The following is a 27,655-nucleotide window of genomic DNA, read 5'->3' as shown; positions in this document are numbered from 1 at the left end:
GACACTGGCAGGAGGCCCAGGACATTTCTATTAGTAGGGGTCAAATACAGGTTAATGAGTAATCTGCCTATTATCTTCAGTAGTGACTGGTTTGAACACAAGGATCCCTTCATCCTGAGTGGTGAGGCTTGTTTCCCCTGGGCATTTACAGAGTGTTTGGCCTTTAGTGGTTATTTTGGCACCTAAGTGACCATTTCTGTATTTCTTAATGCTTGGCTTTCTCATAGGAGGAACTGTGAATGTCCTAGGCTTCCAGAGGTTGTACTTAAATCCGTAAACTTTGAATTTCTGAGTCTGCCTCTCTCCTTCCTTGGACACACTCTTCAAGCCCTTGTGTGAAAAGGGGATAGCAGCAGCTGACTCCTCCTTCGTCCTAGGGAACGTGTGATGCCTCCACAGCCTCTGCTTGGCGGTAATCAAGGGGACCAAAATAAGAGAGAAAAGGTAGAGAATCTGTCCTAGGTATTGATGGCATCCCTTCATTGATAGCATCCCTTCATTTTTTTACCCCACATGAAGAGCGTGACATCAGTTTTGGTTCCACCTTATTCCTACCAGTCTTGTTCCTGGATACTGGTTGTCAGATGTCCAGGAGGGGAGCAGAGAAGCCTGATGTACAACTTGAACAGAGGAAAACATACTGCAAGGGTACCTTCTTCTCCTGCTGCCCCTTTCAGGAGATTTTAAGCCTCTTTTTCTTCTTTGCTCTTTCCATACCTCCAACTGGGAAAGACTCAGACTGGAAGACAGCAGACAGGAGACAAAATACTGCATTTGCTGCATCAAAATCCCATGGCAGCACACTTTTTAGATCACAGACAGGTTTGGGATTTCATTGAGGTATAAATCTGAAGAAGAAGCTGAAAAAGATGAGAAAAAATTCTCAGCAAATATAGAAATAATATTAAAAAAAATGTAGCCAGGTAAATATCTGTCACAAGTTTTCTGCAACTTTGAATTGCTGGACCAGATGATTGAATTAAAAAAATTATGTTAAGTGTTTAGCAGTAACAAATGGATATAATAATGGTCAGAATTTCAGTAATACAATTATGACATGATTCTGGGGTTCTCACAAAATTAAAGGTATTAAATTTCTCTCTTAAAGTTTGCAGTATGATGCGAATCTATGAATCAAAAAGGCTGCCTGCAATTCAGCTGCCTAAATATATATATATTTAAAATGCACACAAAGCTTTTGATCTAAATGAAAAACATGAAGAAAAAAGTTGTCATGTTAAAAAATTGAGGGTGCATTGAGGCTGATTTTTTGGATTTTGTATTTTTAAGAGAATTTTAGAGGCAATTAAAAGGATTTTTCCACCTTATCTAAACTAAATGAGAGGACAAAGGGAGGACTGTCCAGAGTACAAACGATGACCTATGAGATTAAAAAGAAGTCTCTTTGTTGCAATTTTATCATCACTTGTAAGTGACAAAGTGCCAAAAGACAGGTTTGTGGCAGCAGCAATATATTTTCTTCAGGGCAGGAAAATCATCAACAAGGTGTCTGTATATGTGTAGCACTGCTTGAATATGAAAGCAATTTTCTGAAGCCCTGTGGCTTAATTCTATTGTTTTCGTCAAGAACGAATATTCTGGATCACAATCTTCAGCGACTGATAGTAATGGACACACTGTGAAAAATGGATGAGCAAGTTCCTCAGATGACTGCTGGACAAGGCTCCAGTACCATCAACAGCAATATTTGCATTTATCTAAAAAGAGATTAAATGCTAACAGGGTTTCAGTACATCTATCTGCCTGGCTTCTGTGTATGGTTCCCATTAAATTAAAGTGGGAAAGAAAATATATAAAGGGAATAAAATGAAGAGAAAGGAGCTAAAAAAAGGCATGGTATATGTAGAGAGCAACTATAATCTTCCATCTTCTAAAATACATTTATTCTAGAAAAATATCAGCTAGAGAAATACAATGCAGCAATGCAAGCAGTGACACAACTGCTCAATCAAAGCATAGGTAATGTGAGATAATAGAAGTTATTGCATGATCTACCTCTAATCTACTAACATACCTTCAAGAAAACCTAGTAATGCATCCAGTAATCAGCCTCGGTATCATCTGAAAAATGCCTCAGATACATGAGAGCCAGTTCTTTTCCTGCAGCAGGGCCATATCCTCCAGCATTTGATGGCAACATAAATTACAAGCTTCTTTAATTATTCAGTTCCATCCAGCCTGGCCGGCACTTTCATTATCTTCCCATGCAGAGCACCCTGTGACTTGGAGCAAAGACTGTGTGTACGGGAGCAGGTTCTGTAGACAAGCTCAAGGGATTCCCTTTTCATTGGCAAGTAGAGATAGTTGCTGACTTCTCCATCCACTCAAAATCCACCTAAAAATTGCTGGGTTTGTCCCGGTTATAGACTTAAATTAATGTTTTTTGCATTTGTATTATTTCAAGGCAATGAAGAATATTCGTGTTTGCTTATATTCTTTCTTTTCTTTTTTTCAAAGGAAAAAAACCCGTATCTTAGGTAGCAACGAGATGGGACACTGAAAGCATTTGACTTCAAGTAAAAATTGAAGATTCTGATCCTGATTCAGGGAAGAATATAATCTAGGCTTTACTTTATATACGTAAGCAGTCTCACTTCAGATATGGCAAGATTAAAGCAGATGGAGGTAAACATGGGCAAAATGAAATCTGTGCAGTTCCTCGCACATTTGAACTAAGGCATTTTTTCGCAAAACATCAAAGCTATTTAGACACCTTAATCTCTCTGAGGGGCTGGGCATTACTCAGGAACTGTGGAACTGGGCTTCTCCAATAAATAGAGCTGAAACAAAATGATATTTTAATGAATTCATGTGATTAATCTGATTAGAAAATCTGATTAGAAAAATATTATGATTCTGTATTCAAATATATTGAGTCTCGACTTGGACAATTTGTATTTTTTGCATGAAAAATCTACCTTTATATGAATTTTAAACCAGATTGTCTAGTTAGTGCAAAAATTAAGCCATTAAAATTACATTGGCAAAATAGTTTTTGGAAATATTAATTCTTTGCTTATTTACAAAATGAAAATTTCCAAGTCTAATCATACAGAAAGGTTCATTAGCTCTCTGCTGCAGGAGTAACACAGTTCTACTGAAGACACACATTACCAATCTGTTATAAAGTTCATAAAGATGGTGCCTTGGGGCCAAAGCACTGCCCATCCACAAAATTCCATGGAAGCTAGCAGTGCTTAGTCAAGAACAGGCTCTGCCCATAGCTTTTTCTACTCCTGCTTTTCTGGGGCAACCAACTTTTACAGTCATCATTGGAGATGATAGCCAAGATGATGAACAGTGTATGGGTATGCATATGCTGTTATCTCTTCAGCTGACAGAGAATTTCCCAAGCTGCAATGCAGTAAGAGGGCTGTCTGGTTACCAGACCCAGTTTACAAGGTGATGGCATCTCCCATAGTGGGACTGTGTGTTGGTTACTCTAGGAAATATTTTTGCCTAACCTCCATGAAAACTGGAAAACTACAGCAATCTGTCTTTAACTCCCACTCTAATAAGCTGTGAATAATAAATGGCTGAATACAACTATCACAAGTGAGGCTGCTATTTAGATTAAATATAATAACAGGCACTGAATACATGAAGGGATATAAGGACAAAGGCAGCTGTTGGTGTTGTTAAACATTGGTTAAAAGCCTAATGGACTGCTTAACTAGGTAAAAGGGTTATATACTTTATACGTCAGGTATGAACCTTTATAACCTTCAGGTATGAACAAGGAATCATGGATACATTTCTATCTAATCCCTTTCAATGACTAATTTTTTATGCTCTTTGCTATAACAATAAGTTTTAAAACACATTTAAATACACATTTTGCATGCGTATTATTCCTGTAAATATAAAACTGATATGAAATCAGTGTTGTGAATGTCCTTAGTGACTGCTATAGACTGTTTGAAGACTCACAATATTTAACTCACAGCCATAAAGATTACTATTGTTTTTTAAAGGAAAATTGTAAAAGTAACTAGTATTATAGTGTAAGATAATGTAAAAAGTGCTTTGCAGTGAATTCCAGTGCAGTATACCCACCCTCAAACCCTCCATTCAGATTTCTTAAATTTCCTCAAAACTGACTCCCTCAATGAAAAAATACAGCTAGTCACAACGCCAGCCCATTACTGGATCGTGGACGCCAGTCTTATTAGGGCCTCAGATTCTGGGAGGGAGCTCCAGAAAGATCAGAGTATCAGCAAGAAAAATAAGTCCATTATTTACCAAGATATTGGCGTTCTGTCTCTTCATTCAACTACTTCTAACATTGCACATGAGAACTACAGTACTGAAAATATACTGTATCAGGAATGGCACACAAGATCTATGAACAATTTGTCCCTCCTGTCATTGCCAGAACAAGCCTCACTGCAGATCAGAAATAAAGCATAACAAAAGAAAAACCTGAAAAAACCTCAGGCAGCAGATACTCCATTCAAACAACCCATGTACCAAGGGCTACATTTTCAAAATTTGCAAAGTTCAAATTGCATGACACAATTTTTACCTGAAAATACACAATGCATATAGACATCTCTGAATGTATGTGTCCAGTTTCTCATTTAAGGTACAGGTATTTATAGTTTAACCTGTACTTAATACAGCTAGATATTGAAATCACACAGGTACTTTGTTCAATGTAAAAATAATAAATCATTTCAAGAATGAAAATAATTTAAATTATTACAGGTTAAAAGAGCAGTTAATAAACTATAACACTGGAATGCTTTATATGAGCAAGATTTCTACAATATTTAGGATAGATGAAATAGATAGTCATGCAAAGATCTCTGGACCATCAGCCCTATGGTATCCTAAACAATATAGTCAATATATATTCGTTTCTTACATTCATCAAGCTCCATCTGAAATACTAGTTGTATTGCCTCCACAGCTCACAGATAAGATTTTCACAAGCTGTCTCTCCTACAGGTTGCAATTTTTCTTTAGATTTTAGCCTAAATTTATTTATTCATATGTTTACTCATCTATAGTCATTTGGTTTGAGTCAACAATGCCCTTGAGTTTAGGTAATTCTTGTCAATCCCTTGTGTTCACCTTCCTGATGCAATTAAACCAATCGCATCCTTTTCCAGCTTACTTTTTGAAAGGCTAATAAAACTCTGTTGTGGTCTCCAGTTCCTGGATCATCCAGGGAACTTTTCTTTGCAATTGTTTCTACTTGATTTCAGTTTTATGGTAGATAAGTGAGCAGAATTTTCATAGAATCATAGAATGGTTTGGGTTGGAAGGGACCTTAAAGATCATCTAGTTCCAACCCCCCCTGCTATGGGCAGAGACACCCTCCACTAGACCAGGTTGCCCAAAGCCCCATCCAACCTGGTCTTGAACACTTCCAGGGATGGGGCATCCACAACCTCTCTGGGCAACCTGTTCCAGTCCCTCACCACCCTCACAGTGAAGAATTTCTTCCTAATATCTAGTCTAAATCTACTCTCCTTCAGCTTAAACCCATTACCCCTTGTCCTGTCACTACATGCTGTTGTAAAAAACCTCTCTCCAGCTTTTCTTATCAGTACTCCAGAAGAGATCTCACTAGGGCCTTATAAAATGGCATTCACATTTTCTTCTCTCTTAGAAACATTTCATCTGATATATCCTAAGACTGCTTACTTTTCACAGTCTGCATCCAACCAATCTGAGAGTTATCCTTTGACCAACCGAGGCTGCGTCCACATTGCTTAAGACACCTACTACAGGTAACAGCAGAGGACACAGCAACAAATGGTGCGGAATTACTCATGCCCGCACTGCCTGGGACACGCAGTCTTTTTTCTAGTGAGAGTCAACCAGGTCCAAACTGCATAGCACTTGATCTGGGTCCCCTGTGGTGTCTGCATGATACTCCTGCGGCCCTAAGAATTAATATTGACTCTGTTGTGGCTTTCAAGTTAAGGTGCCCAAAATAAAAGGGAAACTGAATTGCAGTATGTCAGATTCACCTGAATCTTTTTTTCCCCCCACTGTTACTTGCAACAGATGGTGGCCCCTTACTTGACAGAAAACGTTGCTATTGCTCTCCATTGATCAGATCAATGCAAATTACTTTTACATTTTCTTCCTATTTGATTTAAATTGAATCATCTCACAGTCACCTCTCAGATTATTTTCTGTGGCCATTTCATCCTTAAAATCTCCACTGTTTCCCTACACTGAATATAAAATAACATCAAGTTGTATTGATTAATGACTGTTTACTGAAGACATCAGTTTACCAGTCTGTTACCTACAGATATACCACTAAACAAAACAGCACCAGTGAACAATGGAACGCCTCTATCATGCAATTATTAGGAAAGTCCATGATACAATTTGCCCTGTTTCAACTAGCTGTCTCAGCCAGCTCCTAAGCACAGTTTAGGACTAACCACAAGCTGGCAAATAGCCTCAATCGGCAGCATGCATGGAGACTAAAAGCTTTTAATAATATGGACATGGGTTGTGCCATGCTGTTGGCTTCTGCATCATAAAATAGTCCCAGACTCTCTTAATTTTCTGGTGTAGACTCAGCCCACATCATTATTAGCCTTGCCTAAAGATAAGCCAAATATTTCAAATTCATTTGGAATTATTACAAACACTTAAATACATTTAAATCTGTATTTAAATGCATTTCTTCAGTCTGTGCAATGGTTGCTATTTTGTCAGATCTTTGGGAGGCAAGACATACAGTGAGAGTCTTCTAACCTGGTCTGAATATACTGCAATCTAATTGTGAACATCACAGCTCACGTTATCTCTGTGATGAACAGAACCAGTCTCTGCATTCAGACATCTCTAAACTTTGGGCATTTTGCCCAGCTTTGCTACTGGGATGGAGAAAATGATATTTCAGTATTACAGGGCTTCTTCCTATAACACTAAAGCCATCAAATTCCTGGAAGATATTTTCTGTGCATAGAAAAGTGGGACTGTAAAAAGAACATAAATCTGCAAAGGTGGTCAGGTATAGTGATCTTACAGAGTTTGTGCACATCATACAGAGTTTCAGAGAGGCAAAACCTTATCAACAGAGACACAGCAGCTCCAGACACTATCCTGCAGAGACACACACGTTTGCATTGCCCCCTTGCGTGCTCCACTGACTCCAGTGGGACTGCACGTATCTACAGAGCTCAGCGGGATCAGGGACTGCGTGTTTCAGACTCTTCTGTGATCCTGACTGGCTCCTCTAGGTTCTCAGTAATTAATAAGTGATTGCCATAATGCATTATGCATTCAACAATCTTCTTATACTAAGATATTTCTTCATTCTCCCAAGTAACATACATGCTGAATTCCTAGTAAACGCATCGCACTAGGTTACTGGTTTATACTTACTCGGGCTGCACCTTTGTGCCCTTGCTTTCCCAACTGCTCTCACTAATGCTCAGGAAATGCCCAAGTTGATTTTGTTAGCATTTTTATAGTACTGGGAGCAAAGAGGGAGGGGATAATGAGAAGGAAAGGGATCATTTATCAAGACAGAGAATTAAAAGCAAGACTTTAACAAAAATATATTTTGGTTAAGATTTTAAATGGCATTTGCCTGAATTGTCTGGAAACCAATTTCCATCCGCCCTATCCTCCTGTGGCCAGAAGGCTTATACAATGCATTTTACTCTGTGATTTTCCCCATAGTATGAGGGGGGAGTTATTTCAGATTCTACTGTGCTTCCAGAGTTTCAAAGCTGAGTCTTAACCTTTCAATCTGCTTATTAATACTCATGTCATGGCTCCTGTTGAGAAAGAGGTTTAGTGTCACTGTCCTCAATCAGTGTCCTTTCATTCACTTTCATTAAAGAACCATGTTTTCCTGACAAAGGATAACAAATGGACGCTGTGGGTCCCTAATGTGCTTTTTGACTACAGAGCCTGTACCATTTCTCTGAAGCAATGGCAATTATTTGTCATTTTAATATGACTTGGCAAGGAGATCCAAAAACATATGACCATTATTCATCAATATGTATATCTTGTGCTTGCATTAATATTAGAATATCATTATTATTACCCTGACATTGTATGAGCTGGATAAAATTACATCATGTAAAAAATGTATTAAGCTATGTTCAACTATATCCATACAGCAAGGCAAAAGCAATTTAAAGACCTGTAGCAGCTCTGTGTTGAATGCTGCAATTTATTCTGATTAGCAGTGAAGCCCCTTTACCTGTGTATTAATGAAATATATTTCAGTATCGCTCCGCTGTTAATTGGAAACAGCATAGTTCTGTGTTACTATTGTTACCAAACATATGTGATGATTTCATCTATTTTCTTTGTTCCGAAAATCTCATGATATTTAATACTCCTGGCATTCCTGGTAGATGATAATAAAAAAGTCAATTTCTGTTAATTTTGGGGAATGGCATAGCCACGTTTCTCCCATTTCTTCTAGGTGTTTTTGTTGCTACTGTTTGTATTCAAACTATTGCACATTTCTATATACTGAGCTTGTACGTGATATTTGAGTCCAGTGCTAGGCTCATTATTATTTTTTCATACAGAGAAATAAAAGAGTTGTTCTTATGTCAGTGACAGTTGGATTAAGGTCAAAAATCACTGCTTAAAGCCAGAATGATACTCCTATTGTTTCCTGGTACTGTTGAGAATGGAATTAAAAGAGGACAAAGAAAACATCTTAACTATTTAACATTTTTCTTCTCATTCCCCTCCACCTGAAAAATAACATTACTCTATGAAAAAAGTGAGGTAGAAAAGTCTAGGAGTAAAAGCTCTGTAATAAAATTCAAGGGCCGCAGGTTCTATTCAAGTAGGCTATTAGCTTTCATTGCAGAGTTAATTCAGGTTATTTCTCTCAAGAGAGTATGACTTGAGGGAGAAAGACCCACCATGAAACAATATTTGAGTAGTTATGTTTTCCCAGGTGTTGTGGTTTAACCCAACAGGAGCTAAAACAACCCCACAGCTGTTCACTCACACCCCCTGCAGTGGGATGGGGAAGAGAGTCAGAAAAAAAGGTAAAGCTCGTGAGTTAAGAAAAAGACAGTTTAATATGACAGAAAAGGAAGAGAATAACAACAACAACAACAATAATAATAACAATAATAATAGAACAGTATACAAAACAAGTGCTGCACAGCACAATTGCTCACCACCCACAGACCATCAATGCCCAGCTAGTTCCCAAGCCATGGTCCCAGCCTCTGGCCAGCTTCCCCCAAGTTGTATACTGAGCATGACGTCATATGGTACGGAACATCCCTTTGGCCAGTTTGGGTCAGCTGTCCTCATCGTGCCCCCTCCCAGCTTCTTGTGCCCTCCCAGCCTCCTCAATGGCAGGGCAGTGTAAGGAGCTGAAAGTCCCTGACTTGGTATAAACATTGCCTAGCAACAACTGAAATACAGTGTTATCAACATTATTTTCATCCTAAATCCAAAACACAGCACTATACCAGCTACTAGGAAGAAAATTAACTCTATCCCAGGATACCAGGTGACATACTTATTTTTGCATGACATTAAAAAAGCTTCAAAGCATACATTCCCTTGCACTTAGCAATGCAGCCATTTAAGGACACGCTCCTGGTGAATTGTTGGAAAATATAATTCATAACTAAACAGAAACAGCAAAAATTATTAGGGGTGATGGCAAAGACACATGGTTTCAAAATGCTCAAAATGAACAAAATTAGGTTTGTATCGCAAGGCCTGGAACCCACATGATATAGTAATTAGTTTAGTAGATGACAAATTGTATAAACTTGATTTTTCACCTATTCCCCTCTCAGTTGGACTAAGACAAGATACAAGGAGCAAAATACTCTACTTACAAACTCATGTGTGTGAGATTTTTTTTTAGGTCGCTTAACTCCAATGGTCTTGTCTCTCCATTCAATAGGCCTGGATTAATATCCACTAGGATCTCCTAAGTGCACAGGACTTTTCCCTTTGTTTATTCTGTCTTTCACTTAAAAACAAAAACTACGTTATTTTACCTGTATAACATGATTTGTGCATTAATTCATATTTTCTCCAACTGTAGCACCTTATCAATTTTGTATCAGATATTTCTGTTAAAATTAGGTTGCTCTAAAACATTTAAACTCATCAAACCAACCATGCATACATACTTAGATCTTTTATAGGAAAGGCTCCACTTTGATCACTTGAGTGCTTTTTTAGTAGGCAGAAGAAGAGTTGTAAGATGCCGTTGAACTGCTTCATGGAACAACATAACGTGAAGCGTCAACTTAGGAGCGAGCACATATGACAGACAAACGAAGGCACATGAATTACGCAGGTGGAGGGATTTTTGCACAATACCATTTTGTGCATTTGAGTCAAAAAGACCAAAGACATGAAGAGAAAGAATCAATAAATCAACAATATGTCCTGAACAACACTGGGAGTATAGCCCAAGAAAAAAGCCCAGCAAGAGTTATGCCAAGTGCTATCTGAAAGAGGCTTATAATTCCTGTCATTTTGTGCACTCTTTGCACATAAAAAGGATGGTATCGAGACATCTGACTCCCTCAACAACTTCTGCTAAAAGAAATATCTCATTGACCAATTGCTCAAGTCAAAAAAGAGATCTAGGACTGTTCTTTCCACTACTGTTTGTAAGTCTTCTTCACCTATGTGCCAAGTAAGCAGTCCAGTCAGAGGGAGCTAAGTAGACCTGGCCAGTGCAAAAAACAAATGCAGCATCAGGATGGGGAGTAGCAGGAACAGTGAAGGTGTCAGCACCATAACCACCACATAAAGCAGTGAAGAACTGGACTGCTCTTAAACAGGTTTTGGTAAAGATTACAGTGGAGGGATTCCACAAGCATGTGAAACTTCATGTAGCATGAAGCCAGTATTATAGTTTTCCATTCTTTACTAAGCATTAGAATGTTTCAGATGTTTCAGGTTGGAAATACGTTTCTTCAGAAGTCAAACCCACAAAAGGACTGAGCTGCTCTAAAACTGCTAGGGATTTCAATATACAGAGAGAGAAGAAGAAACAGAAAGATGGTGGCAAGCCACCCTGTTCCTGTCCCAGAGCTCGGGGGTACCAAGTCCTGCTCTGTAAAACACGAGAATCAAGTGAACAACAAAATATTGAAGTAGCTGGAGAGCTTGATCAAAGAGGAAGAATCTAAGACTTTGTTATATGGGATGGGTCTCTGAGCAACAAGGTCTGGAGATAGTGAGCTATGATTAGGCATTCGATATCTGCCCAGAGTGGATTCACTAGGGTGTACTTTTAATACCACTTTGGGATTGACATTGTTTCCCACTTTTTGATGCAAAATCAGGAAGCATATGGCGAAAGCAGACACATCAATGCTCGGTTATTGCTTGGAGTGCTTAACAAACATGTCTTTTCAGTGTTTTCTCAAGTGTATATATTATGGTAAGAGCAGTGATATTTCTTCAGTCTTCCGAGAGCATGAGTGGGAAGAAAGAAAAATGGAAAACACAGCACAATTAAGACCATAATCCTTAAATAAGAACAGCTACACTACAAAGCACTGAAGGAAATCACAGACACTAAATATCTTTAATATGTACATATATTTGGCACTTTAGTTGTGAATCTTTAAGATTCAAGTTGTTTATCTTTCCAGTTTTTAGTAAACAAAATACAGCTGGAGTGAGCTGCAAGAAACCACTTTGTGCAAAATGGTTCATGGAAGACCAGAATAGCGTCTGAAATAATAGCAAATCACCTGCTGGTGCTATACAGACAGATGACATCTTAAAAATAACCTTAAAAAAATATTAAAATTGCAGCATTTATTAGTTTCCTGACCTGGCTTACCAGCGGGAACCCCACTACCAGACCTATTGGCACAGCAGCGGGGGAGGCAGGTGACAGAGCAAATGGCTTGAAGCGAGCACTGGTGACAAAGCTAGGACTGCTACTGAAAGAAATGTACATTAAATATGGCACAGTAAAGTAAGTCTCATGTAAGCTTTATGTCTTTTTAGGATTGCACATTTGTGCAATTGCTCAGAAAACAGGAACGTTTTTTTCCTCGTGCGTTATTGGAGAGGACCACAAGGGATACACTGCACGTGCTTGGTGGCCAGTAGTAGTGGACTGAAAAATCAAACCTTGCATGAAGCTGTGAAGGGTGACCATAAACATTTGGAAGATATAAAGAACAGTTTCTCAGGATAATCTAGAACAAAGAATATTGGTCTGATGTTCAAAGTCTGGAAAAAATATGGAACCAATATAAGGAATCCCTTAATGTTCTTAAGAGTTTGGAATAGACACAGGAAGGCAGTAATGGCTTTGCTGTCATGGAGTTCCCACAAATGAGACCAAACAAAGCACTGGAGAATAAGAATGATGGAACAAGACCTTTATTTTCTCTAATTTGGGGGTTCTCTTTCATCACTTGATCAATTTCAACATTGTCAATAGGGAAAGGACATACAGAAGGTACCAAGTCTTCTGATAAAATACAGATATCACTCAATAAATTTAAAAGCCTGTTTTCTTCATGCAAAATTTTTTTCAGTTAACTGTTTCTTGGCTCTGTCACATTTGCTGTAATTTGCCACATTTTGCATGACACGTAGCAATTTTCTGGCAAACTCTCTGGGACAAGGATTGCCTTCTGTATTTTTTAATATAGTGCACAGAAAATTGAAACTTTCATCTCTTTTTCAGGTCCCCAAGTAGTGGTACTGAAAAATAAAGAAAAGAAAGGGTATTATCTTGCACTTTTTAAAGCTGCAAATGCTGTGTATTATATTTTTGTTGCTGCTTTTTTTCTTCCTGTGAAGGCAAATATTTATCTTGAGAGGTCAACTAACACATGATAGAAGCAGGGTATCCCACATAGTACATTGCTACACCAAGAATGTCTTCAAACTCCCTTCTTAAAGGATATTTACTGTCCTTGACCTTGAATGCCCTTTGGGAAAGAGAAAATTTGGTCTCAGATTTCCTAAGCAGTAGCAAAAACTAATCAAACTCACGTCCACTTCCATTTCCAGCATGTGTGTTGCCTTCTGATGAAGACTGCTGCCCACTGAGAGCTTAACCCAAATCTAAGGCATTTCCCACAGGATCTCTGGGTACTCTGACACAGTAACTCGGTCCATGTCAACGTCAACTAATTTTTAGCTAATCTGTGCTCCTCCAGAATTTACCTTCAGAATCCCAGTTGTATTTTGACCTGGAGAGCCTGGCATTTTGTGGTAAATTTTTGACAGTAAAGAAATGACAAATTCATTTCACCTAAAGGGAAATTTTCCAATAGGAAAGAGGGGGGTTTTTTATTCCATTCTAGCTTCTCCTTAAATAGAAATACTGGGTATACCACTGTTTATAGCTCAACAGTGACATTATCATGAATGGACACATATGGATAGTATTTGGGCCAGATTAAACCTCAATACAATCTGACTTCAAAACACAGTCTCGGAGAGCTGTGGAGGATATCCTTGGACGTGGCAGGAAAGCATTTTAAGGAGTAATCAATGGTGCTTGTGATAAGGCGTAGCTTGTTTTCTACTTGGTAGACAGTCACTAATGCCCAGCGCTACTAAATTCTGTCAATAAAATACTTTTTGGGTGAGTTTTTCTCATCTATTCCATTTTTCACCTCTTGAGGAAGAGGATACCAAAACCACCATTATCACATTGTTTGAATTGACAATTTCATTAAATAATATTAAATAACTCAAGAATTCTTATTAAGGTCTATGTAATAATTTTACTTATGATGCTATTTAGTTCTCTGTCACAAAGCAATAGGACTTTACCTACCTCAACCAATATAGGTTCCAGGAAAAAAAAGTAACATAGTAGTGGTCAAAAACTCACGGATAAAACTAAAAATTTCAGCTGATTACATCTCTGATGTCAAGTGAGGCAGCCTGCTCAAACCATCAGTTGTCAGCTTGCAATGAATCTTTTCTCTCTTAATACAAGAATGTAATTAAATGTTTAGGTATAATTCAAGATAACATGTTAGATTTCATATTCATAGTAATGTGATCTCTCAGGAGCAAACACTGAACTTCTAATAATGTAATAACTTATGTAATATATCTTTTACGTATTAGGATTGTCTTATCTATTGGCTGCTTCAACATATGGGAAATGAATTATTTGAGACTGGCCAAATATAAGCTTCAGTACAGAACAGTCTACAGAAGACAAGTTTCAGGATGCTCATTGATGATAGATTTTCCTGGAGATGGTAATGGGAGGCAGAAACGGGTGGCAACTACAGCTCAGCTCTCACCTTGCTCCAGTCCAAAATAGCACTTTTATTTTCACCCTTTACTTGGTGACATTCACCAGCTCTTCCATTCACTGCATCTGGGCTAAGCTGCCACCACTACCTAATGTTTCCAGTGATGGTCCTGTTGGGTCACGACCACAAATAGCTATGATGCTTGAACTGACCACAAATTGCTTGAATTGACTGCTACGTGATATTTTATATTTTACTTAAAAATATTGCTGTCCAAATGCTTCTGTTTAAAAAAATCTGATATTCCTTTTCAAATCAACTCTGGTTTCAAACACAAATAATAGCACTTTAACATTTTAAACACATCTTTACACTATCCACTGAAATTAAAGATGGAGATTGGTAAACAGAAGTTGATAATTATGCAGCATGATTATTGCAACCATTGAGTTTTTATTCAACTTCCAGAAGCTGGAAAGATTAACCAGTACTCCTATTGATCCTGATACTTATTCATTTTTCTTTTTTGGTCATCTTAGGTTGAGAGGATGCAGAAAGCATGAACCTCTTTGTTAAGCATAATGTCACTGCATAGCTAGAACCTGGCATGTAATGAATAATGGTCATTTTATACAAATACAGTAGCCTTTATTTCCTGTTACTCAGTTTTGATCATAGGGACCTTGATTACCTCCTTGGCACCTGTAACTCAGCTCAAAAATCTCTTTGTCAAAGGGGAAAAAAATGTAGTTCACAAAAAGTTGGGAGTAAAACCATACAATATTCCAATCATTCATTAACTCATATATCCCCAGAGAGCTGCAGTTTCACAGGAAGATGCTTATAATGTTTCCTGTACATTTTAGAATTTCAAAAATTTTAGAAGTTCAAAGCTGCACCAGGGGAGGTTTAGACTGGACATTTCTCTACTGAGAGGGTGGTCAGCCACTGGAACAGGCTTCCTAGAGAGGTGATTGATGCCCCAAGCCCATCAGTGTTGGACTAGATGATCATTGTTGGTCTCTTCCAAATAAAATTATTCTATTCTATTCTGTTCTATATTTGAGAACGTGATGTAAATAAAAATGTAATTTAATCAACATAAAAAAAAAAGTTTGGCTTCAAGAAGGTCAGAACACAAAAGTCATACTGTAAATTTTACTTTGCCTCATTGCTTAAATAATTTCTATTCTAAACATACACTATTTGGTTTTCAGCATACTTTGCCATTCTATTTGTTAACTGTTATCTTTCATGGACTTGGGTGAATAAACTGACTCCTCACATAGGAACCTACTGAAAAAATGGAGAGAACAGTCTGTTTGGATTCCTATTGATCCTTCTGGGTTAAATACTGAGTCTGCCGGAATTGCCAGGAATATTGTCATGGATTTAGTAAAATTTTCTCCTAATACATATGATTTCTCTTTTAGTGAATTAGCTGTATAAAAGAAAACACAGTACAGCAATGACACAAGCTGAACTCTGTCACTGGCTTGCATGACATAAGTGGGTTGACTACATCTCACATTTATAAAATCAAGTTATTTAACGTATAAAAATCAAGATATTGCTCTTAAAACTGAAACATTAAAGTCGCAGAAAGTTTCCAAGAAAAAAGCTTTCAATAAAACATATTTACATCCAACTGACCCATACTCAAAACTATTGTCACAAATATTTTGCAGTCGAGCAAGCTAAAGCTACTTTAAAAAGGAACTGTCAATAATTTCTAAAATAGAACATAAAAATAACTAGGGTGTCCTTTTGATCCTTTTGAGTATACTTTATTTGTCCTTGGAAAAAAAATATCCAATGTACCTTTCAAAATGATTTATTATGTGTTATTGTTACAGTGTTCAATATTGTTCAATACTGAACTACTGTACTGATTACCACTCTCCCAGTCTGCTTTAGTTCTATCATGTGCTTTTATTTACCACCTGAGGCAAAAACATTTTAATTGGTTTAGGGAAGCTTGAACTCTCTTTTATCAATGACACATTTCATCAAAATAGAACGAAGCCAGGAGCTGTACGTACTCTCCCAGCGTTGAAAAACAATGGTTTTGTTTGAGGGCTTAAGTTTGGAAATGGATCTCTGCAGTGTAAATTACTTAATCACTTTAATAGCAATAGCAGAACATCTTGGTTTTGTTCTTCTTCGTTTGTTTGTTGTTTTTTTTTTCAAGAGTAAGAAAACTTATAAACAGATTGCACTAACTTTTCCATAGTTTAACTTTATTCCAGACAAATACATTCTGCAAACTGCCCCTAAAGTCTGTATTGTATATCCACCAAAGTTCTAGAATATAACATAACATGGTTTATAGTACTGCAAGTGACAGAACGAAATCATGTACCTTCTCCTGATTTAAGAAGTTTCTGTTCAAATAATATTTATATAAAACAGAGAGAGAATTGTAGTCATATTTGAAACAAATGTCATTGTTTGCAGTGATTAGAAACAAAAAAAGATCAAATTTTTCCAGACCAAAAATCATATGACTTTCTTGGGAAGACATCATATGACCTGTCAACAACATAAAAGCACCATTGTCTTTCTATTTTATTAGAAGTGCTTAGTTGACTAGGCCAGGACCTCACTGTGAACTTCATATTTTTAAAAAGTTATATATGTATAACTACAATATAGTAGTTAAACTTAATTACAAAACAAGGAATAAATCCATTAGTCTGTTTCTATCAATATTTTCAACTGTGATCATAAATATTTTACATTGACATATAATAAGAATTATACAACATAAATATTTGTTCATGAACAAGCGAATGGATGAGCCCTTTTCTCCTCCCTCACAGAGCTTGCCTGCCACAGCTCCTGCTTTTCTCCCAGCTGTTTGGGAAAAGGTGCGATGGCTGGCTGGTATCACACACACGGTGACTGACCAGCCAGACTCTGTTTCAGCACATGTAGCAGTTCCACATGTTCTTACACATCTAAGTTTTGTTTGTCTTTTCCTCAGTGAAGGAAATCTCTATTCAAATACCAATTTTCACAAAACTTCTCAAAAATTCATGACCCTTAAGATCTCAGATGCACCTTGTCCATACTGTTTGAAATTAGTTTCTAGGATTCAAAAGTTTGTTCTGGATAGTTGGAAGGAAAGATGTACAGACAGACCAAAAGAATAATTGTGTATGTTTTGTTTCTTTAGGAATTCAAGTTAAACAAAAGCGATAAAGAGAGACACCTATGATCTTTACCTTTCGGCTTGCACAGCAGTACCTTATCACATGTCAGAGACCTTTGAGTGTCACCAACAGTCACTGGAAAAGATTTCTGCTTCCCCTGACGTTCGTGGTGCTTGACATTCGTGGTGCTTGCTCCCTGTCTGTTTACTGCAGGGGGAACAAAGGGAACAAGTCCACAAACTTTAGACACTGCAGAGGATGTGCTGGGCATCTAGGGCACTCGTTAAGATGTCAGATGGCCCTGCTTCACAGATTCTTTACAGCCTTGGGTGAGGAATGCCTTGTTAACCTTAAAGCACACTTACGCCAGGTTGAGACAAAATGCAAAAAAAAGCATGACCTCTAGAACAGATAATATAGTTTAAAATGTTCACAGAATACATGTATATAACTATTATTACTTTACTTACAATTAGTTTACCTTTACACTAGTAACCTATTTTTCTCCTAACAAGATGCTAATAAAGTTTTCAGGTTTTGTGCATTTCTCTCCCCACTTTTGAAGGTACCTTAAGTCTTACAGCTATTTTCTTCTTTGATGAAGTCAGTCTCCTTTGACCAATTTAATTATATTCTGTCCTTCAATATGAAACAATTTCACTACCTTTTAATTAGAATAAAGATTTTTTCCCTTTCACAGTAATGTGACTGTTTCTCTTACCCCTAGTAAGGAACTTAGAAAAACGGGGTGTAATGAGGAATGTATTTTTCAGTGCACCTTATACTCTTTATCAGTTTTTGCATTAGAAACATACAGGATACAACTATCTAAAGAAGCTTGTGCTGTGTAGCTTACTTCTTTCTCCAGCTTGAAACCAGATATTGGCAGTTAGTTTTTAACCACTTTAGGGTGATTATGTATCTTGAGTGACTGATCTCCAAGCTTTTCCTTTTAGGCCTACCATAACAGTACAGCTTGAAGAAGCTTTTGAACACTGTAGTCGGAGCTAAATATATGATGTGGGTGAATATTTCGGTAAAGCTTCTCAGTTAGCTTTAGATGCGAAATAAAGCAGATCTCTCTCCCATTGTTCGACTGTTGATGATTTTGAGGAAGCATTTGTATCCAAAGTCTCCACAGATGAAGACAGCATTTGATACTGGGCATCCGTACTGAGATACTGGGAAAGGGATTTACATTTCAAAATACCAAGGAGAGTTTCTATTGCCTTCAGTGTTCCAGGTGAGCTGCTAGAAGAGCATCCGGCAAATCTGTATCAGATCCTTAAGCTGACACAAGGTTGAAGGTCTGTCACTGGCATTCATGCCAAGTTTCATACTAACAGAAATTTGAGCAAGCATTGGAGACAACTTCTATGAGGTACTTGGCATCCAACATCAAAACATTTCTAACACATTCTGAAATAGGAAAGAGCCCTTCTTCTATCTACGGAAATACTACTGGTGTTTGAGTGACTTACTTACAAAAAATGAATATATAAGACCCATGTGCCTAATTAAAAAAACTCCCCTGTGAAAGCTGTTTTACTTCGGTTCTTGAAAAATGCTCTGTAACACAAAGTTATGTTGACAAGTCAAACGTAAATGAAAGCTGGAAAGGGACTTTCTACAATGGCATGTAGTGAAAGGACAAGGGGTAATGGCTTTAAGCTGAAGGAGGGTTGATTTAGATTAGATATTAGGAAGAAAGTCTTCATGATGAAGGTGGTGAGGCACTGGAACAGGTCGCCCAGAGAAGTTGTGGATGCCCCATCCCTGGAATTGTTCAAGGCCAGGTTGGATGGGGCTTTGGGCCACCTGGTCTAGTGGAGGGTGTCCCTGCCCATGGCAGGAGGGTTGCAAATAGATGGTCTTTGAGGTCGCTTCCAACCCAAACCATTCTATGATTCTAAGTACAGAAAAATGTACTTCAAATCCATTTGTTCAAAATCCATCCAACTCCAGGCCTCTTTGGACTTAAGATTCTGATTAGTTGACACTACTGTATTTCTTTACCATGCACAGGTAGATATAAGTGGATAATGTATTTTTCATGCTTACAAAAACCTTACCAGCAAAAGAGCTAGAAAGGTGTTTATTGAAAATACTTTTAAAATGTGTTTTAAATTTTACTTGAAAAATACTCTAAAAACATGCTGCAGGAGATGATGCTTCCAGACCTGACCTGGTTTCCAACAAGTCAATAACAAATTTTTGCACTGAATCCTAATTCTGTTCAGTAATCTAAAATATTAATTTTGACATACCAAACTGAGTCAAGCAGGGAAATAAAATCCTGCAGACGATGCTTATCAAGAAGCTCAAAGAGAGCAAAAAGCTCAGCTATAGCAAGATCTATAGGCAAACAGCAAGGTAGCGGAAACGTCTGGTAACATGGGAAACATTTGGCATATTATTACTTCATAGTCTTTACCTACGCAAACTCACTTCAAAGGAGTGCATTGTGAAAAAATGTTCTGCAGTTTCCTATAAGGCCTAGTTGATCTTATATAAAACCACAATGTGTGGAAACTAAACTAGGTCCTATGATTTACAATGTTTTTTCCATATTATTTATTACACTGAGTGGCTTTAGATATATAGCATATATATTTAATATTCATCTCTGGATTGTTTTGAGTTAGCACATTATTTCTTAAATTCTATTCCGTTTCTTTCCTTTTGTTTATTGGGTGCAATAAATTCTTTTTGTTTCCCTTTCTTCATTTTACAAGGTAAAAACTGTACTTAATGCCTCATCTTATGGGTATAAAAATGGAAGTTGATGGAGTACACTGTTATGATTTATATGTCTTCACCCAGAACTGTCTGTGTATTTAATCCCATCGTGAGGCTATAATGTCTCTAAACTACCATTTAATTCTGAATAAAATTATTTGATACAAGAAATATATAACTTTGGGGGGAAAAGCATTATAAGAGAGAAAACCAAGATAGGCTAGAAATAGATCAATTATCAATGTGCAGCAGTCAACCTATCCAAAATCATACTTTAGTCTTGAGTACACATTCCACGCTGGTTTTGTCTGGGTGCTTTTCCTCTCTGGAGCATTAGCCTGAGGGAACAAAAATGACGCCGTAACTGATTACTACCTACATACAAACCTTTCTTTTTTAAGCTTTCAAATATTGGACTCACAGAGGAGGAAATTGCAAAGCCTGTTAATTTTCTAGCTAGTAATGGGGTGGGAAGGCACCAAGAGACTTCAATTCAAGTAGGAAACTGCTAAGCTTTTAATCAAAGCACTCGATATATAGTTTATAGTATCTCTGTACACAGTTGCTAACTCAAGACAGTTTAGATTCAGTAAAATGACTCCACCTCTCCGCTGAAGATGAGTCTTCAAAAAATACTAGTAAACGTCTCTCAGCAGTAGGAATACACAGAACCATAATAATAATAATAATAATAATAATAATAATAATAATAATAAAATACAATTAGCCTGGGAATCAGAAGTTACAGAAAAGCCCTCCAGTTAGACTGGGAGGAGCAAAAAGTCTAGGTTTCAGATGGATCACCACTGGTGTGTGCAAGCAATTACATGATGTGATTATCTGCAACAAGAAAGTGAATGCAATTCCTAGGAATTTTTTATGAGAGAAAAGAAGATATCAACTGAAATATCAAGAAGATATAGAGAAGGTGGAACAAATATAATACTGTTCATGCACTTCTAAGAATCAAGTAACATACTATACAAATGAAAATTCATAACTCATTTTTTCTTCTTTCATTTTATTTTTTTCATCTTTATGTTGCCCCCTGCAAAACTAACCTCCATTGACCTGTACCTTCTATTTTAAAAATATTAATAAAGATAGATTGATCTCTCTTGCTGGCATTAGCCCATACACATTTAACGACTATCATGTAATGAATCCCTTAGACAGTATCATTTAGGTTGGAAGGAACCACTGGAGAACATTTACACTAACTCCCTACTCACTGTAGGTCCATTTAGATCCAGCTGCTGAAGGCAGTGGCCAGTCGAGTACCTCCATGGATGGAAATTCCACAACCTATCCAGGCAACCTGTTCCAGCATTTGACCACTCTCAGGGCAAAAGGTTTTCCCCTTGCACTACATTATAACTTCTGGGTCATAGCCTCTTGTCCTTCCACTGTGCTCCTCTAAGGAGTCTAGCTCTGTCTTCTCAACATCCTCCTGTTTTAGGTAGTCATAGACAGCACTAAGATCCCCCCCCATTGCATTAGCGTTCTCTTCTTAGGATGGAACAAACACATCTCTCAGCCTCTCCTTGGACATCATGTGCTCCAGCTCCCTAAGCATCTCGATGGCCCTTTGATGGACTTGCTCCACTATGCCAATGCCTTTTCTGTACTAGGGAGCCCAAAATGAGACACTGCATTAGAGATGTGGTCTCACAAGTGCCAGACAGAGGGAAAGAGCCATCACTTCCCTCCACCTGCTGGCTATCATCCTCCTAATGTAGCCCAAGATGCAGCTGGCTGCCTTTGCCAGAAGAGCGCACTGATGACTCACGTGCACCTCACTGCCCTCAAAGACCTTGGGTCCTTTTCTCCAAAGCTGCTTCCTAGCCAGCCAGTGCCGCCCTGTGCAGTTGCAGGGGGTTATTCCATCCCAGATGCAGGACTTTACATTTGCCTTTGGTGAATTTCATGAGGTTCCTGACAGCTCCGTTCTGGAGCCTGACAAAGTCCCTCAAACAGCAGCCCTGCCCTCCAGTGGCACCCTTCCCAATGCATATAATCTGCGAACTTGTGAAGGATGCACTCTATCCAGCCATCCAAGCTGTTACTGAAGCCAAACATGATTGGCGCCAATCCCTGGGCATGCTGCTCATAACCAGCTTCCAGGTGAGCTTTGTACCAGTGATCATCACCCTTGGAGCTCAATGGCTAAGACAATTTTCCACCCACCTTACTGTCTGTTTATCCAGTCCATAGCTCACCAGTTTGGCTCTAAGAACACTAGGTAGACTGCTAAAGGCCTTGCTAAATTCAAGGTATACAATATCCACTGCTCTCCCCTTATCCAGTCAGCTAGTCATCTCGTCACAGAATGGAAGGCAGATGTTCCTCCCAGACCACATTGCACAGAGGATATACAGGTAACCTAAAGAAAGCTTATCACAGATGAGGAGTGGCCAGTGTACACAGGAACCTGGTACAAACTAGAAAAAAAATAAAAATCAGAAATCTGGTGAGCCATAACCAGTTCCCTGCTGGCCTTGCATTTTCTTCTGAAGTTTTGTGAGGAAACTTCTCTGTCCCCAAAGGTTCTTCTCATTGCAAACACGATGCCCTCTGAAATTCAAAAAAAGGAGTCAGGATTTTCATTTGCTCTGTCAGTGTAGCAACTTCTCATGCAAATGCAACAACATTGGAAATTCACAGGTGTAAGATTTAGGGTCTACATCCCCATCACTAATTGCCTGAAATGAACAGCTTTCTTCACTGAAAGAGACAAAACTTGTTGAAATTTTTGTGTTAAGCTGCACATTGATTTTTCTTTTCAATGTCATGTGAAAAAGGTGCCAAGCCAAAAATGTGCCTCTGTCATCATGTGATTCATCGTAGCACAAACTTACATTCACAGATCCTGACAAGCTCTTGAGTTTCGCTTTCGGTTGCACTGCTCCAGAATGAAGCTACCAAAGAAAGAGGAGGAGGAAGCTGCCCTAGGATTTCTCTGTACATAGGTGATGCCGCTGAAAGCATACTAATGCTAACTGCTTATGATTATTTTTAAAACAGAAAATAGTGAGGCGATAGGAGAGATGAATGGATTTTGAAACTCATCCATATACATGTCACGTAATGCTAGGTTTTGTAGAACACTACGCAAGGATGTACCATATGTCAAATTGCAGAACAGGCTCTGACACTTCCAGTTTCATACAATTTAATAACAAGCATTTCAACTTCACCTGTTTCTAGTGACTCAACAAGATGTTTGAATATCAGACTGTCGTCTCCTCTGTTTTCCACAGCCAGCCATCTTAAGATGAGAGTTGCCATAATACTCTAGATTTATATGCTGATTATTTTTTCTTAAGAGCAGCGTTGTGCTGAATGAGCAGTTTTCTTCTTAGCCTTACTTTTCAGGAGTTCATATATTTTTAAAAGAAAACTGGGCTAAATTTTCCCCTATTTTTGGACAGCTTTGCAGTAATGACATTTTAAACGTCTGGCAAAATTTTGCTTTGCTGTGAGGCAGAATAAGCAGAATTTCACAGTTCAAGATCAATTCGATCCTTTCAAATGTTTTAGATCTACAGTAATTAACAATCAAATAGTGGAAACCATTTAACTGGAAGAACAGGGTTTTGCCATGATTAAATATATTCTTTAAAGTGTTTTATTTAATGTTCTTTATTGAATATTTTTACTACACTAAATAAATGCAATTTAAACTTCACAAAATATCATTCGAAGAGGTATATGTATATATGTATTACATAGATGTATATGTATTGCAAATACATTAGTTGCCACTACACTGAAATATAACCACCACTACAAAGTAACGAACATGAGCAGCAGTTCAGAGCAGGAGACAAAGAGCATAAAATATATTCAGTTGAATCTACAGCTGAGAAATAGGTAAAAGTGGTGTATCATTGAATACTTTTGAATTTTGCTGGAAGACTGTCATCACCTTTAATTGTATGAATAGGACTAAATGATTTTAAGCACAAATCTTCAGAAAAAAATGCTCTCCATTGTGTGCCTAATTTGCATAGGCAATTACTGTTCTTTCACACAGTCACTGTAATTGCGATTGCTCTGACTACATGTCCAAATTAGAGAAAAAAATGTAAGCACAGTTACATAAACTTTCTGCCTGAATGACTGCAAGTCATTAGTTTCTTCTCCTCTGAAAGATGGATTTAGCAACAGAAAACACACTGGATACAAATGAAGAAATGTGGCTTCAGGGATGTAAATCTCCTGAGTATTAGATTCTATTACACTGTATTAAAAACAAGGTCTGCCAGGTATTGGACATTCAAGATGGACAGCAGATACAAACCCAAGAGTGGAGGACCACATAGCAGCCATACTAAGCTGTAATACCTAACATACGTTGGGAGGATTACAGTGGCCACGCGGTGCTGGAAATATAATGATGATGATGGTGGTGGTTGTGGTGGTGAATTATTATTGTCAAGAAGCTATGCTGGATGAAAGCACGAGGCTGTGGAAAGAGTCAGGGGAGAATGAGCATATGACTTGCAGGGCAACTGCACACAAGGCAGTAAAAATGGCAAAAGAGACAATCAAACAAGAAGACTGAGCAGATCATTAAAGCCTGACGGACAGGTATACGCTGAAATGCAGATAGCTTCCATAGCAAATCAAAGGTAGGATCTCACTAAAAACTTTTTCTAAAAATATGTGATACCTAAAGCTATTTAGTGTATTTCAAAGGGGCAGAAGGGAAGTAAGAAGAGAAAAAATCCTACCTCTTAATACACTCAGACCTTTCTGGAATTGATAGTTTCACAAAACCCAAGAAAACGGAATTGGTACAAAACTGGGAAACTTACTTCTTTCCATCTAATGACAAAATTTCAAAGAAAATCCTTTCTAGTACTTGCAGTTATGGTCCCTACGATAAGGACCATGAATTATTCAAAATATTTTATCCCAGGAACAGTTTGTTTTAACTAACAGAGGAAAGTAGTATTGAGGAAATGCTCCTATTCATCTACACAGTTTTTAACTGAGAGGGGAATGTGGTATTGAGGATACATTCCTAATTCATCTAGACAGTTCTAAATCACAATCATCTCTTGAAGCTTCGATGTCTATCAATTGCTATTTAAAATGACAGGAGAAAGGGTACTAGATTTTATTAGTCTTTATTATTTTGTTATAAATAAACTAAGAAAATGGGAAGCAAACAAAACTGTCTGCATAATTTTGTACATTGAGAAATTTAAAATAAAAAAAGAATAAAGTAGTTTATATGTTCAAGAATACAAGTTGTCAGTAAAAATGCCAACAGTATGTAAAACAGGGACAAGTCATGGTTGCTGTGGGAAACCATAAATTTGAAATCCTTCACTTTGTGTGTTCCAAAGCAGATGTTCTGCTGCTATAAATCAGCAAAGCTCCCTGACCCTTAGTTTCTTAACCACAGGACTGTGCCAAGGATTTTTTGCACTGTATTTAGTTAAACGAAGTAGCATTATTCTAGCTATTCTAAGAACTACAACACCCTCTAGTGGGCAAAGAATTTTTATTCAAATATGTTAAAGTCCAGTTAATTTCAATGATTTGAAGCAACCACTGGCTGCATTCTTCAAAATATCGAGCTTGAGTGACTCACACATATACGGTCTATACAATAAGCTATATATAATGTATACAATAAGCTATAATGATGTATAAAATCCTATTATTTATTTTGGTGTGATGACAACATTCTGTAAAGAGGAAGTAGGAATTCATCTCAGAACAAATAAGCATCACATCTGATGAAAGAAAAGACCCATGTTAAATCAATTCTGAAGTTACAGTAACTGACTCATGACCTCCCTTTCCCTAAGGTTTCTCATCTGATGGGTGCTCTTCTCAGAACTGCCCACCATCTCCTCTGTGGTCTGATTGTTCACAAATCATTGTTCCCAGCATGGTTCCTCCCTGTGAATCTCTTGTCCTTGCATTCTTCCTTATGTATTCTTAAAATGTCGCAAGTATGTGATAATTTTGCAGAATGCACTGCAGAAACAAATGTGTCACAGGCCCAAGGAACTCACAGACTCTTGCGGAAAGGGTATCAATATGAAAGTAGATGGGATTTTCAGCTACCTCTGTGAAAAGAGATGAAATAATGAATTTTCATAACAGATCTGAAGGACAAGATGTCATATAGGAAGAAATAGATCTTTCCAAGAATAAAAAAGCAATAACATTTATATTAATACTTAAGGAGACAAAACAATGGTTAAGGATGGAAAATTAAACAAAAGGCAAGTGTCATTAAACATAAGTACTGCAGATGAAAAGAGGATGAGAACACAAAGGGAGGAATACCAACCACTGTGTCAGGCTTTTAGAAAAGAGGAATTTGAAACAGAAAACCTGAGAAAGTAATAAAAAGAATTTAGAGAGCAAGACACTAAAATGGGCAAATTGTTTTGATTGCCACACTTGGAGACTGAGGTTCCTGTCCCTTTAGTACAGACCACTTTCTGAGTATCTTCATTTTCTTCTACCAGCTATTTGAACAACTTCTTCATTCTGCATTCTTCCAACACATCACCTGCTTCAAAACAAAACTTCCTCAGTAAAATCAACTTTTCCCCAATCTCTCCAAAATAAAAAGTAAAGCTGGTCTAAATACTTCGATGGAATTTTCTGCAGGAAACCAGTCCTTTGCAAAATTGGAACTTTCCCATCCAATTTTGACTAAATTATGTGTATTTAATTCTAACATTTCAATACAATTAATATATTTCAATTCAGCTTTACTGAAATCAAACAATTCAGTCTTTCGTTTCATGTAACTTTTCAGTTTGAAATGTAGTTCACACAACTAACATTGATGAGTCTATACACCATTTAAAAATTTAACTGCATTACTAGCTCTTTTGATCTTTTCTTCTGTGGTTGTCACTGCTAAGTAAACTCTGCAATTAACCAGAGGGTAGTGACTGTGCAGCAAGTTATTAGCCCATTCATGTCGCGCTAAGCTTGTCTGAGACATTTGTAACTAATAATGCCAGAGATATAATAGTAGCATCACTGTGTTGGTACTTGACAGTCTTAATTATATCCCTAATAGTCTTAATAATTACAGACTTTTCCTTGCCAATTACATGCTTTTTTTTTTTCTTTTTCTCCCCCAAAAATTGCAGTTCATAATCCAAAGGCATTTGCTGTGAGCCATACACTGAGTGACCATATAAGGATACTGGATGTTTAAATTTCACCTGTCTCTGTAATATGATGTTATCTGAAAATAATAGAAAATCTCAGTATGCTTTGGAAGGAAAAAAGAAAAAAAAAAGACTCTGGTCTTTAAACAATGTGAAAATGCCATGGTAACTTGCAAAAAGTGAATAAATGACTGTTTCTAAAATAGTCCATTTTCTGTCATACTTTTTTCCACACTTACACTTAAAAATTACATGCAACAGTGAGTAGAACCATTATGTTCTGATGTAGCTTGTTCTGTGAATACAGGGGTATTCACTCATCAGTATTTCTGCAAATGAGGGAGGTATAGCTCCAGCAATTTTAAACAGCTTACCTAAAACTAAACTATTGTCT

At 37.5% G+C, this 27,655-nt stretch overlaps 1 long non-coding RNA gene across 6 annotated transcripts in view; it reads right to left on the bottom strand.

Annotated features, from left to right (window-relative positions):
* Window positions 1-513: 513 nt before the first annotated feature.
* LOC142600590 (uncharacterized) overlaps window positions 514-27,655 on the bottom strand; it is a 77,075-nt gene continuing 49,933 nt past the window's right edge. For 5 of the 6 annotated variants that reach the window (XR_012834158.1, XR_012834159.1, XR_012834157.1 and 2 more), the window contains one exon: window positions 23,732-26,193. This is a non-coding gene — a long non-coding RNA (uncharacterized LOC142600590). Of the gene's footprint in view, window positions 861-2,035; window positions 2,461-23,731; window positions 26,194-27,655 lie in introns of those variants that run through there. The other variant, XR_012834160.1, reaches the window with a different exon arrangement.

This window comes from Balearica regulorum, chromosome 2 (assembly GCF_011004875.1).
Source record: "Balearica regulorum gibbericeps isolate bBalReg1 chromosome 2, bBalReg1.pri, whole genome shotgun sequence".
Lineage (NCBI taxonomy): Eukaryota > Metazoa > Chordata > Aves > Gruiformes > Gruidae > Balearica > Balearica regulorum.
This window is presented reverse-complemented; position numbering and strand designations above follow the sequence as displayed.